Source organism: Ranitomeya imitator, chromosome 6 (assembly GCF_032444005.1).
Source record: "Ranitomeya imitator isolate aRanImi1 chromosome 6, aRanImi1.pri, whole genome shotgun sequence".
NCBI lineage: Eukaryota > Metazoa > Chordata > Amphibia > Anura > Dendrobatidae > Ranitomeya > Ranitomeya imitator.
The window spans coordinates 185720730-185734184 of record NC_091287.1 but is presented as its reverse complement, the minus strand read 5'-3'; positions in this window follow the sequence as shown (position 1 = coordinate 185734184).

The following is a 13455-nucleotide window of genomic DNA, read 5'->3' as shown; positions in this document are numbered from 1 at the left end:
CTGAGAGTTACTGCTGCTTCTCCAGTCGCTGCTATTAAAGTCTGTGCTGGTCAGCAGCGAGCGGACTTCTCTGGGACTAAGTCCTTGTCTGCACGTACTGAGCATGCCCAGCGTAAGGTCTCCCGTTGGAGATCGAGGGTCATGTGCTCAGGCTCTGCAGCACATTCCATTGGTCCTCTTGGCAGGTCCTAGAAGGGCAAAAGTGCTGTGGCCACTTCCTGTGCTGCTGCTATATAAACTGCGCATGACCGCACGGCCATGCGCTAGTATTGTCAAACAATTGCTAATGTGTGTATGTTGGGAGTGCAAGTAGTCCTTGGATACCCCTACCCTATAGTATGACTGTTCGCGGAAGGTGTATGGCTGCTACCTAGCGCCCGACTTATCCTACAGCACTAGTCACACATTATAGCGTCCAGTTGCTGTGACCGCCAGTACGGCGCCGTGCACTTCCTCTGTGCTTTCCTTACCCAAGCCTGGGTGGTTAGTGGCGTTCATCAGTGCGGCACTGCATGCTCTTCTGTTTCATTTCACACCCAGTTGCGGTGTTGCGCCAGCAAGGGTCTAATCGGACTTCAATCCCAGTTGGGGTTGAGTTCGCTGACTACTTGCTCGCGCTTTAGGTGCGGTACCGCGGTCCTGTGCCTTAACAGGATTGCTTCTTTCACGCTGGGTGAGGTTAACCCACGTGTGTATACTCTAGTGTACCGCCATATAGTCTGCTAATTGCTAGCAGCAGGTTTTCACCTGCACGGTGGACCCCGGACTGCGAACGCATCTATACCATCTGTCTTGGTGCGTTCCGCCAGTCCTAACAGAATACTAGCGCCAGGGTCTGGCTAGTAAATGGCGGACGACCAGCGTTTACAGCGGTACATCCAGCAGCTGGAGGGAAGGTTGGCGGCTCTTGAGCGCTCAACCTCAGCTGTGGATGTTACTGCTGTCGCTGTTCAGGCTGCAAGTGTGGCTGCAGCTACCTTGTCCACTGCCGCTCCTGTACCGACGCTATCTCGCCTCCCGCTACCAGAGAAATTTTCTGGTGACATTAAGTCCTGTAGGGGTTTCGTGAGTCAGTGCTCAATACATCTCGAGCTTCTGGCCTCTCGTTTCCCTACAGAGCGGGCTAAGGTGGGCTTTATAATTTCCTTATTGTCGGACAGGGCGTTGCAGTGGGCTACGCCGCAGTGGGCTACGCCGCTGTGGGAGCGTGGCGATCATGTGGTGCAGAGTGCTCCGTTATTCCTGAGCACTCTGAAACAGGTCTTTCTAGGACCTCGTGTCACCCATGACACGGCGCTCCAACTGTTGGCACTGACTCAGGGCTCGTCCTTGGTCAACCTTTTTGCCGTCCATTTCCGCACTCTGGCATCTGAGCTGGAGTGGTCGGATAAAGCCTTTATCCCTATATTTTGGAGGGGGCTGGCTGACCACGTTAAGGATGCTCTGGCCACTAGGGAGATTCCCGCCACACTGGAGGAGTTAATAGCAGTATCTACTCGCATTGACCTCCGTTTTCACGAGCGGAGGTTAGAGCGAGCCCAGTGTAGGCAGAGGTTTCGGCTGGCTCCCACCTTCGCCAAACCTTTGGAATCTCCAGTCCAGGCTCCTGAGTTCCAGGAAAATAAGGTGGTGTCACGAGCGGGATCTAAGTCCCAGACCGCTCGTGTACTCCAGGGTTGCCATGTTTGCCAACAGTCAGGACACCTTGCCACCAGATGTCATCAGCGGTCGAGGAAACGTCAGCGTCTAGTGGTAGTAGGTGGAGGTGCACTAGACACTGCGACGTTTGCCTCCAAATTGTCCTTTAAGGGGACAATTACCTTTGGCTCATCCTCCCACTCGGTAGACCTCTGCGTGGATTCTGGGGCGGAGGGCAATTTTATGTCTTCTGCCTTCGACCAACGTCACGCAATACCCCTGGTTATGCTATCTCAACCAGTAACGGTACGAGTGGTGAATGGGTCGACACTCCCCGCACAGATAACACATCAGACCATCCCTGTTACTCTGTCCCTGTCGCCATCCCATCAGGAGATTATTTCTCTGCTCGTCATTCCTGAGGGTATTGATGAGGTCCTGTTGGGGATACCTTGGCTACGGTACCAGTCTCCTCACATTGAGTGGTCCTCAGGCAGAATTCTGGGATGGGGTGAATCATGTGGGGGTAGGTGTCACCGAGAGTGCGTTCAGGTTGCTACTACTGAGGTACCCACAGATCTATCCTCTCTCCCCAAGCAATATTGGTCTTACGCAGACGTGTTCTCCAAGAAGGCGGCGGAGACCCTTCCGCTCCATCGCCCCTATGACTGTCCTATCGATCTCTTGCCTGGTGCGGAGCCTCCCCGGGGTCGAGTTTATCCATTATCTCTCCCGGAGACGGAGGCCATGTCTCAGTACATTCAAGAGAATCTGGCAAGAGGGTTTATCAGGAAGTCAGTGTCACCTGCTGGGGCAGGGTTCTTCTTCGTGCAGAAGAAGAATGGGGAGCTACGTCCATGCATAGACTACAGGGGTCTTAACGCTATCACCGTTAAGAACAAGTATCCTTTGCCCTTGATATCTGAGCTCTTCGATAGGCTTCGGGGAGCAAGGGTATTTACTAAATTAGATCTGCGGGGTGCTTACAACCTGATTCGCATCCGTGAGGGGGACGAATGGAAAACGGCGTTTAACACCAGAGATGGGCACTATGAGTATCTGGTGATGCCCTTCGGGCTCTGTAATGCCCCAGCCGTTTTTCAAGACTTTGTCAACGACATCTTCCGGGATATGCTTTCCACCTCAGTTGTAGTCTATCTGGATGATATTCTCATCTTTTCTCCAGATATTGACTCCCACCGGAGAGATGTTGGCAGAGTCTTCGACCTCCAACAGGCAAACTCTCTTTACGCTAAGTTGGAGAAGTGTATGTTTGAGCAGGAGTCTTTGCCGTTCCTGGGCTATATCATCTCCGCCCAGGGATTGGCTATGGATCCTGCCAAACTACAGGCTGTGATGGACTGGCAAGAGCCCCATTCTCTTAAAGCGGTGCAGTGCTTTATGGGGTTCATTAACTATTACCGCCAGTTCATTCCCCACTTCTCAACTCTGGTAGCTCCCTTGGTAGCCCTCACCAAGAAGGGAGCGAATCCTAAATTGTGGTCGGAAGAGGTCTCCAAGGCCTTCACTTCTATTAAGTCCCACTTTGCTAGCGCTCCCATCTTACATCGTCCCGATGTGGATAAGCCATTCCTAATGGAGGTGGATGCCTCGTCCGTTGGTGCTGGAGCAGTCCTCTACCAGAAGGATGCTCAAGGTCGGAAGCATCCATGCTTCTTCTTCTCTAAGACTTTCTCGCCAGCGGAGAGAAACTACTCCATCGGGGATAGGGAGCTGCTAGCAATGAAGTTGGCCTTTTCAGAGTGGAGACATCTTCTGGAAGGTGCGCGGTTTCCCTTCCAGGTTTACACTGACCACAAAAATTTGGTCTACTTACAGACAGCCCAGCGGCTAAATTCTCGCCAAGCCAGATGGTCCTTGTTCTTTTCCCGGTTCCACTTTTCTCTTCATTTTCTCGACGGGGAGAAGAATATTCGTGCTGATGCTCTCTCTCGCTCCCTTATGTCAACTGAAGAGGAGGAAGATGAGCCTCAGCTTATTGTTCCCTCTGAGAGCCTGAGAACCGTAGCACCGGTTTCGCTTGAGTCTTTGCCTCCGGGCAAGACTTTTGTGCCCATTAATTTGCGACCGGAGGTTCTCTCTTGGGCTCATTCGTCCAGAGTGGGTGGACACTTTGGGACAAAGAGGACATCTGAGCTACTGGCGAGGACGTACTGGTGGCCGCATATGGTCCGGGATGTCAGGGATTATATTCTGGCTTGTGTCTCCTGCGCCAAAAATAAATCTCCGCGTCAAAGGCCAGCTGGGTTGCTCTATCCCTTGCCGGTGGCAGATAGGCCCTGGGAGATGGTCGAGATGGACTTTGTCGTGGGTTTGCCCAAGTCTCGCGGCTGTACCATCATTTGGGTCATCACCGATCATTTCTCGAAAATGGTGCATTTGGTGCCGCTACCACGGTTACCTTCTGCACGGGCCTTGGCTGCATTGTTCATTAAGCACATCTTCCGCCTACATGGTATGCCTGACAAAATTGTCAGTGACCGGGGTCCCCAGTTTGCGTCTCGGTTCTGGAGAGAGCTGTGTCGTCTTCTCAGTATTGAGTTGAATCTCTCTTCCGCTTATCATCCCGAGACGAATGGGTTGGTAGAGAGGGCCAACCAGACCTTGGTCACATACCTGCGACATTTTGTTTCAGCCAGGCAGGATGACTGGGCATCCTTGCTATCATGGGCAGAGTTTGCGATGAACAACGCCGTAGCCGACTCCACTGGACAAACCCCATTCCTCCTCAACTATGGTCAGCATCCACGGGTACCTGTGCCTATGCCCGTGTCTTCCGCAGACTCCAGGGTGGCAGACTGGGCTGTGGAGGCACGGGATATTTGGGACCGCACTCAGGATGCCATTCGGGCCTCTAAGGAGAGAATGAGGTCCTCCGCCGATGCTCATCGGCGCCCCGCTCCGACCTTTGCTCCTGGCGACTTGGTGTGGCTCTCCGCCCGTAACATCAGGCTGCGAGTTGAGTCCACTAAATTTGCTCCTCGCTACTTGGGTCCCTTCAAGGTCCTCGAACAGGTTAATCCTGTGGTCTACCGTCTGGCCCTTCCTCCACGCCTTGGTATCACCGGCACCTTTCATGTGTCCCTCCTTAAGCCCGTATACATGTCTCGGTTTTCTGAGTCATCTGCCGGGACATCGGGTTCGTCTACGGACGATTTCGAGGTGAACGCTATCTTGGGGTGCAAGGTGGTACGTGGCAAAAAAATTTTTTTGGTGGACTGGAAGGGTTACGGCCCTGAGGATAGGTCCTGGGAGCCTGCTGAGCACATTCGGGCTCCACAGCTCATTGCTGCCTTCGAACGTAGCGAGGCCCAAGGAGGGGGGGGTAATGTTAGGGGTCGAGTTCCCGCTTCTGCACAGGGGGAATCTCGGGCCACCATTCTTGTCCAGCCGCAGTGGAGTCTGCTCAGCAAGGACGTCGGTCCCAGCGTCTTGCTCATTCTCACTCTGTTCTGAGAGTTACTGCTGCTTCTCCAGTCTCTGCTATTAAAGTCTGTGCTGGTCAGCAGCGAGCGGACTTCTCTGGGACTAAGTCCTTGTCTGCACGTACTGAGCATGCCCAGCGTAAGGTCTCCCGTTGGAGATCGAGGGTCATGTGCTCAGGCTCTGCAGCACATTCCATTGGTCCTCTTGGCAGGTCCTAGAAGGGCAAAAGTGCTGTGGCCACTTCCTGTGCTTCTGCTATATAAACTGCGCATGACCGCACGGCCATGCGCTAGTATTGTCAAACAATTGCTAATGTGTGTATGTTGTGAGTGCAAGTCGTCCTTGGATACCCCTACCCTATAGTATGACTGTTCGCGGAAGGTGTATGGCTGCTACCTAGCGCCCGACTTATCCTATAGCACTAGTCACACATTATAGCGTCCAGTTGCTGTGACCGCCAGTACGGCGCCGTGCACTTCCTCTGTGCTTTCCTTACCCAAGCCTGGGTGGTTAGTGGCGTTCGTCAGTGCGGCACTGCATGCTCTTCTGTTTCATTTCACACCCAGTTGCGGTGTTGCACCAGCAAGGGTCTAATCGGACTTCAATCCCAGTTGGGGTTGAGTTCGCTGACTACTTGCTCGCGCTTTAGGTGCGGTACCGCAGTCCTGTGCCTTAACAGGATTGCTTCTTTCACGCTGGGTGAGGTTAACCCACGCGTGTATACTCTAGTGTACCGCCATATAGTCTGCTAATTGCTAGCAGCAGGTTTTCACCTGCACGGTGGACCCCGGACTGCGAACGCATCTATACCATCTGTCTTGGTTCGTTCCGCCAGTCCTAACACCCTGTCAAGGAGTTTTGTGCCTGACTCTCCGGGTGTTCCTGAGCCGGTGGGTATTCTCAAAGAGGGGGTAATTTTGTCTGCCATCTCCCCTGATTTGCGGCGGGTGCTGCAAAAATTTCAGGCTGATAGACCTGATCGTTGCCCAGCGGAGAAACTGTTTGTCCCTGATAGATGGACTAGTAGAGTTTTCTCTGAGATTCATTGTTCAGTGTTGGCTGGGCATCCTGGAATCTTTGGTACCAGAGATTTGGTGGCTAGATCCTTCTGGTGGCCGTCTTTGTCGCGGGATGTGCGTTCTTTTGTGCAGTCCTGTGGGACTTGTGCTCGGGCTAAGCCCTGCTGTTCTCGTGCCAGTGGGTTGCTTTTGCCCTTGCCGATCCCGAAGAGGCCCTGGACGCATATTTCTATGGATTTTATTTCGGATCTCCCCGTCTCTCAAAAGATGTCGGTCATTTGGGTGGTTTGTGATCGCTTTTCTAAGATGGTCCATTTGGTACCTTTGTCTAAATTGCCTTCCTCCTCTGATTTGGTGCCATTATTTTTCCAGCATGTGGTTCGTTTACATGGTATCCCGGAGAACATCGTTTCTGACAGAGGTTCCCAGTTTGTTTCAAGGTTTTGGCGATCCTTTTGTGCTAGGATGGGCATTGATTTGTCTTTTTCCTCGGCTTTCCATCCTCAGACAAATGGCCAAACCGAACGAACTAATCAAACTTTGGAAACATATCTGAGATGCTTTGTTTCTGCTGATCAGGATGATTGGGTGTCCTTTTTGCCGTTGGCTGAGTTCGCCCTTAATAATCGGGCCAGCTCGGCTACTTTGGTTTCGCCGTTTTTCTGCAATTATGGTTTCCATCTTCGTTTCTCTTCAGGGCAGATTGAGTCTTCAGACTGTCCTGGTGTAGATACTGTGGTGGATAGGTTGCAGCAGATTTGGACTCATGTGGTGGACAATTTGACATTGTCCCAGGAGAAGGCTCAACGTTTCGCTAACCGCCGGCGCTGTGTGGGTCCCCGACTTCGTGTTGGGGATTTGGGTTGGTTGTCGTCTCGTTATGTTCCTATGAAGGTTTCCTCTCCTAAGTTTAAGCCTCGTTTCATTGGTCCATATAAGATTTCTGAGGTTATCAATCCTGTGTCATTTCGTTTGGCCCTTCCTGCTTCTTTTGCCATCCATAATGTGTTCCATAGGTCGTTATTGCGGAGATACGTGGCGCCTGTGGTTCCATCCGTTGATCCTCCTGCCCCGGTGTTAGTTGAGGGGGAGTTGGAGTATGTGGTGGAGAAGATTTTGGATTCTCGTGTTTCGAGACGGAAACTCCAGTACCTGGTCAAGTGGAAGGGTTATGGTCAGGAAGATAATTCCTGGGTTTTTGCCTCTGATGTTCATGCTGCCGATCTGGTTCGTGCCTTTCATTTGGCTCATCCTGGTCGGCCTGCGGGCTCTGGTGGGGGTTCGGTGACCCCTCCTCAAGGGGGGGGGTACTGTTGTGAATTCTGTTGTCGGGCTCCCTCCTGTGGTCATGAATGGAACTTCGGCTGGTTCTGTCCATGGACTTCCTCTGGTGGGTGTTTCTGAGTTTCCTTTCACAGGTGACGAGGTTAATTCGTTAGCTGCTGCTCTATTTAACTCCACTTAGATCTTTGCTCCATGCCACCTGTCAATGTTCCAGTATTGGTCTAATTCACTCCTGGATCGTTCTTGTGACCTGTCTTCCCATCAGAAGCTAAGTTCCAGCTTGTATTTCTTTGGTTTGCTATTTTTCTGTCCAGCTTGCTATTTAATTTGTTGTCTTGCTTGCTGGAAGCTCTGGGACGCAGAGGGAGCGCCTCCGCACCGTGAGTCGGTGCGGAGGGTCTTTTTGTGCCCTCTGCGTGGTCTTTTTGTAGGTTTTTGTGCTGACCGCAAAGTAACCTTTCCTATGCTCGGTCTGTTCAGTAAGTCGGGCCTCACTTTGCTTAATCTATTTCATCTCTGTGTTTGTATTTTCATCTTTACTCACAGTCATTATATGTGGGGGGCTGCCTTTTCCTTTGGGGAATTTCTCTGAGGCAAGGTAGGCTTTATTTTTCTATCTTCAGGGCTAGTTAGTTTCTTAGGCTGTGCCGAGTTGCATAGGGAGCGTTAGGCGCAATCCACGGCTATTTCTAGTGTGGTTGATAGGTTTAGGGATTGCGGTCAGCAGAGTTCCCACGTCCCAGAGCTCTGTTGTGAGTTCTGTTTTTGGGCTCCCTCTGGTGGTTGCTGATGGTACTGGGTGACTTGTCTTTCCTGGGTTTCTGGGTTCCACCTGTTCCATCAGCATATGGGAGTTTCCTATTTAACCTGGCTTTGCTGGCATTTCCTCGCCGGTTATCAATGTATCCAGTGTGTCTTGTTACCTCTGCTCCCTGCTCCTAGAACCTTCTGGACAAGCTAAGTTTGGATTTTCCTGTTTTGTGTTTTGCTTAATTTGGTTTTTAGTCCAGCCTGCAGATATGTGATTCTCTGCTGCTGGTTGCTCTAGTGGGCTGAAATTGCTTTTCATGTACCATGAGTTGGCACATGAGTTCAAGTAATTTCAGGATGGTTTTTTGAAGGGTTTTTCGCTGACCGCGCAGTTCACTTTTGTATCCTCTGCTATCTAGCTTTAGCGGGCCTCATTTTGCTGAAACTGTTTTCATACTACGTATGTGCTTTCCTCTCATTTCACCGTCATTATATGTGGGGGGCTGCTATTTGCTGTGGGGTATTTCTCTGGAGGCAAGAGAGGTCTGTGTTTCTTCTGATAGGGGAAGTTAGATCTTCGGCTGGAGCGAGACGTCTAGGATCATCGTAGGCACGTTCCCCGGCTACTTTTATTTGTGTGTTAGGTTTAGGGTCGCGGTCAGCTCAGGTTCCATCGCCCTAGAGCTTGTTGTATCTGTGCTTGTCATTTTTGTGATCCCCTGCCATTGGGATCATGACAGTATAACCGGCCCACAAAGTGTTAATTGTATTGGCTGAAGTAGGAGGATAAGTAGTCTGAGGAAGTTTTTTTTTTTTTTTTTCCCCTTTCCCTCAGAGTTTGCTGCCTAGCCTTATTGCAGCCTGGCTACTTCCTCCTCCTCTTAATCTTTGTATGGCTCTGATCTCAGCTGTTTATCATGGACGTCCAGAGTTTGGCTTCCAGCCTGAATAATCTTGCCGCTAAGGTTCAAGATATACAGGATTTTGTTGTACATGCTCCTATGTCTGAACCTAGAATTCCTGTCCCAGAGTTTTTTTCTGGAGATAGATCTCGTTTTCTGAATTTTAGGAACAATTGCAAGTTGTTTCTTTCTTTGAAATCTCGCTCCTCTGGAGACCCTGCTCAGCAAGTCAAGATAATTATATCTTTCCTGCGGGGTGACCCTCAGGATTGGGCATTTGCATTGGCACCAGGGGACCCTGCGTTGCTTAATGCGGATGCGTTTTTTCTGGCATTGGGTTTGCTCTATGAGGAACCTAACCAAGAGATTCAGGCTGAACAAGCTTTGTTGGCCCTCTCTCAGGGGCAAGATGAAGCAGAAATTTATTGTCAAAAATTTCGGAAGTGGTCGGTACTTACTCAGTGGAATGAGTGCGCTCTGGCTGCAAAGTTTAGAGATGGCCTTTCTGAGGCCATTAAAGATGTTATGGTGGGGTTCCCTGCGCCTGCTGGTCTGAATGAGTCTATGACTATGGCTGTTCAGATTGATCGGCGTTTACGGGAGCGCAAACCTGTGCATCATTTGGCGGTGTCGTCTGAACCGTCACCTGAGATAATGCAATGTGATAGAATTCAGTCCAGAAGTGAACAGCAAAAGTATAGGCGGAAAAAAGGGTTGTGCTTTTATTGTGGTGATTCAGCTCATGTTATATCAGCATGCTCTAAACGCACAAAAAAGGTTGATAAGTCTGTTGCCATTAGTACTTTACAGTCTAAGTTCATTCTGTCTGTGACTCTGATTTGTTCATTATCATCCATTTCCGTCGATGCCTATGTGGATTCAGGCGCTGCCCTGAGTCTTATGGATTGGTCATTTGCCAATCGCTGTGGGTTTCGTCTGGAGCCTCTGGAAGTCCCTATTCCTTTGAAGGGAATTGACTCTACACCTTTGGCTATGAATAAACCTCAGTACTGGACACAAGTGACCATGCGTATGACTCCCGTTCATCAGGAGGTGATTCGCTTCCTGGTACTGTATAATTTGCATGATGTTCTAGTACTTGGTCTGCCATGGTTACAAACTCATAATCCAGTCCTTGACTGGAAATCAATGTCTGTGTTAAGCTGGGGTTGTCAGGGGGTTCATGATGATGCACCTCCGATTTCTATCGCTTCATCTACTCCTTCTGAGATTCCTGTGTTTTTGTCTGACTATCGGGATGTTTTTGAGGAGCCTAAGCTCAGTTCGCTTCCTCCTCACAGGGATTGCGATTGTGCTATAAATTTAATTCCAGGCAGTAAATTTCCTAAAGGTCATTTGTTCAATCTGTCAGTGCCAGAGCATACTGCTATGCGGGATTATGTTAAGGAGTCCTTGGAAGAGGGACATATCCGTCCATCTTTGTCCCCTTTGGGAGCAGGTTTTTTTTTTCGTGGCCAAAAAAGATGGTTCCTTGAGGCCTTGTATAGATTATCGTCTTTTGAATAAGATTACCGTAAAATATCAGTATCCTTTGCCATTGTTGACTGATTTGTTTGCTCACATTAAGGGGGCTAAATGGTTCACTAAGATTGATCTTCGGGGTGCGTATAATCTTATACGAATAAAGCAAGGTGATGAGTGGAAAACCGCATTTAATACGCCTGAGGGCCATTTTGAGTATTTGGTAATGCCTTTTGGACTTTCTAATGCTCCTTCAGTCTTCCAGTCCTTTATGCACGATATTTTCCGTGAATATCTGGATAAATTTATGATTGTGTATTTGGATGATATTTTGTTTTTTTCTGATGACTGGGAGTCTCATGTTCTGCAGGTCAGGAAGGTGTTTCAGGTCCTGCGGGACAATTCCTTGTTTGTAAAAGGCTCAAAGTGTCTCTTTGGAGTCCAGAAGATTTCTTTCTTGGGGTATATTTTTTCCCCTTCTACTATTGAGATGGATCCCGTCAAGGTTCAGGCTATTTGTGACTGGACGCAGCCTACATCTCTTAAGAGTCTACAGAAGTTCTTGGGCTTTGCTAATTTCTATCGTCGTTTTATAACTAATTTTTCTAGTGTTGTTAAGCCTTTGACAGATTTGACTAAGAAGGGTGCTAATGTTGCTAATTGGTCTCCTGCGGCTGTGGAGGCCTTTCAGGAACTTAAGCGCCGGTTTTCTTCTGCTCCTGTGTTGCGTCAGCCAGATGTTTCGCTCCCTTTTCAGGTTGAGGTTGATGCTTCCGAGATTGGAGCGGGGGCGGTTTTGTCACAGAGAAGCTCCGATGGCTCAGTGATGAAGCCATGCGCGTTTTTTTCTAGAAAGTTTTCGCCGGCTGAGCGGAATTATGATGTTGGTAATCGGGAACTTTTGGCCATGAAGTGGGCATTTGAGGAGTGGCGTCATTGGCTAGAGGGTGCTAGACATCGTGTGGTGGTCTTGACTGATCACAAAAATTTGATTTACCTTGAGTCTGCCAGGCGTCTGAATCCTAGACAGGCTCGTTGGTCACTGTTTTTCTCTCGTTTCAATTTTGTGGTTTCATACCTGCCAGGTTCAAAGAATGTGAAGGCGGATGCTCTTTCTAGGAGTTTTGTGCCTGACTCCCTTGGAAATTCTGAGCCCTCTGGTATCCTTAGGGATGGGGTGATTTTGTCTGCTGTCTCCCCAGACTTGCGACGTGCTTTGCAGGAGTTTCAGGCGGGTAAACCTGATCGTTGTCCGCCTGAGAGACTGTTTGTTCCGGATAATTGGACCAGTAGAGTCATCTCCGAGGTCCATTCTTCTGCGTTGGCAGGTCATCCTGGAATATTTGGTACTAGAGACTTGGTGGCCAGGTCTTTTTGGTGGCCTTCCTTGTCGAGGGATGTGCGTTCTTTTGTGCAGTCTTGTGAGGTTTGCGCTCGGGCTAAGCCTTGCTGTTCTCGGGCCAGTGGATTGTTGTCACCTTTGCCTATCCCGAAGAGGCCTTGGACGCACATTTCCATGGACTTTATTTTGGATCTCCCTGTCTCTCAAAAAATGTCCGTCATCTGGGTTGTGTGTGATCGCTTTTCTAAAATGGTTCATCTGGTACCCTTGCCTAAGTTGCCTTCCTCCTCTGAGTTGGTCCCTCTGTTTTTTCAGAATGTGGTTCGTTTGCATGGGATTCCTGAGAACATCGTTTCTGACAGGGGATCCCAGTTTGTGTCTAGATTTTGGCGGACGTTCTGTGCTAAGATGGGCATTGATTTGTCCTTTTCGTCTGCATTCCATCCTCAGACGAATGGCCAGACTGAACGAACTAATCAGACCTTGGAAACTTATTTAAGGTGTTTTGTTTCTGCTGATCAGGATGACTGGGTTACCTTTTTGCCGCTGGCCGAGTTTGCCCTTAATAATCGGGCTAGTTCTGCTACCTTGGTTTCTCCTTTCTTTTGTAATTCGGGGTTTCATCCTCGTTTTTCCTCTGGTCAGGTGGAACCTTCTGATTGTCCTGGAGTGGACATGGTGGTGGATAGGTTGCATCGGATTTGGAGTCATGTGGTGGACAATTTGAAGTTGTCCCAGGAGAAGGCTCAGCAGTTTGCTAATCGCCGTCGCCGCGTGGGTCCTCGACTTCTTGTTGGTGACTTGGTGTGGTTGTCTTCTCGTTTTGTTCCTATGAAGGTCTCTTCTCCTAAGTTCAAGCCTCGGTTCATCGGTCCCTATAGGATCTTGGAAATTCTTAACCCTGTGTCGTTTCGTTTGGATCTCCCGGCATCGTTTGCTATTCATAATGTGTTCCATCGGTCGTTGTTGCGGAAGTATGAGGTACCTGTTGTTCCTTCGCTTGAGCCTCCTGCTCCAGTGCTGGTGGAGGGAGAATTGGAGTATGTTGTGGAGAACATCTTGGATTCTCGTGTTTCCAGACGGAAACTCCAGTATTTGGTCAAGTGGAAGGGTTATGGTCAGGAGGATAATTCTTGGGTGGTTGCCTCGGATGTTCATGCTGATGATTTGGTTCGCGCTTTTCATAGGGCTCATCCTGGTCGCCCTGGTGGTTCTCGTGAGGGTTCGGTGACCCCTCCTCAAGGGGGGGGTACTGTTGTGAGTTCTGTTTTTGGGCTCCCTCTGGTGGTTGCTGATGGTACTGGGTGACTTGTCTTTCCTGGGTTTCTGGGTTCCACCTGTTCCATCAGCATATGGGAGTTTCCTATTTAACCTGGCTTTGCTGGCATTTCCTCGCCGGTTATCAATGTATCCAGTGTGTCTTGTTACCTCTGCTCCCTGCTCCTAGAACCTTCTGGACAAGCTAAGTTTGGATTTTCCTGTTTTGTGTTTTGCTTAATTTGGTTTTTAGTCCAGCCTGCAGATATGTGATTCTCTGCTGCTGGTTGCTCTAGTGGGCTGAAATTGCTTTTCATGTACCATAAGTTGGCAC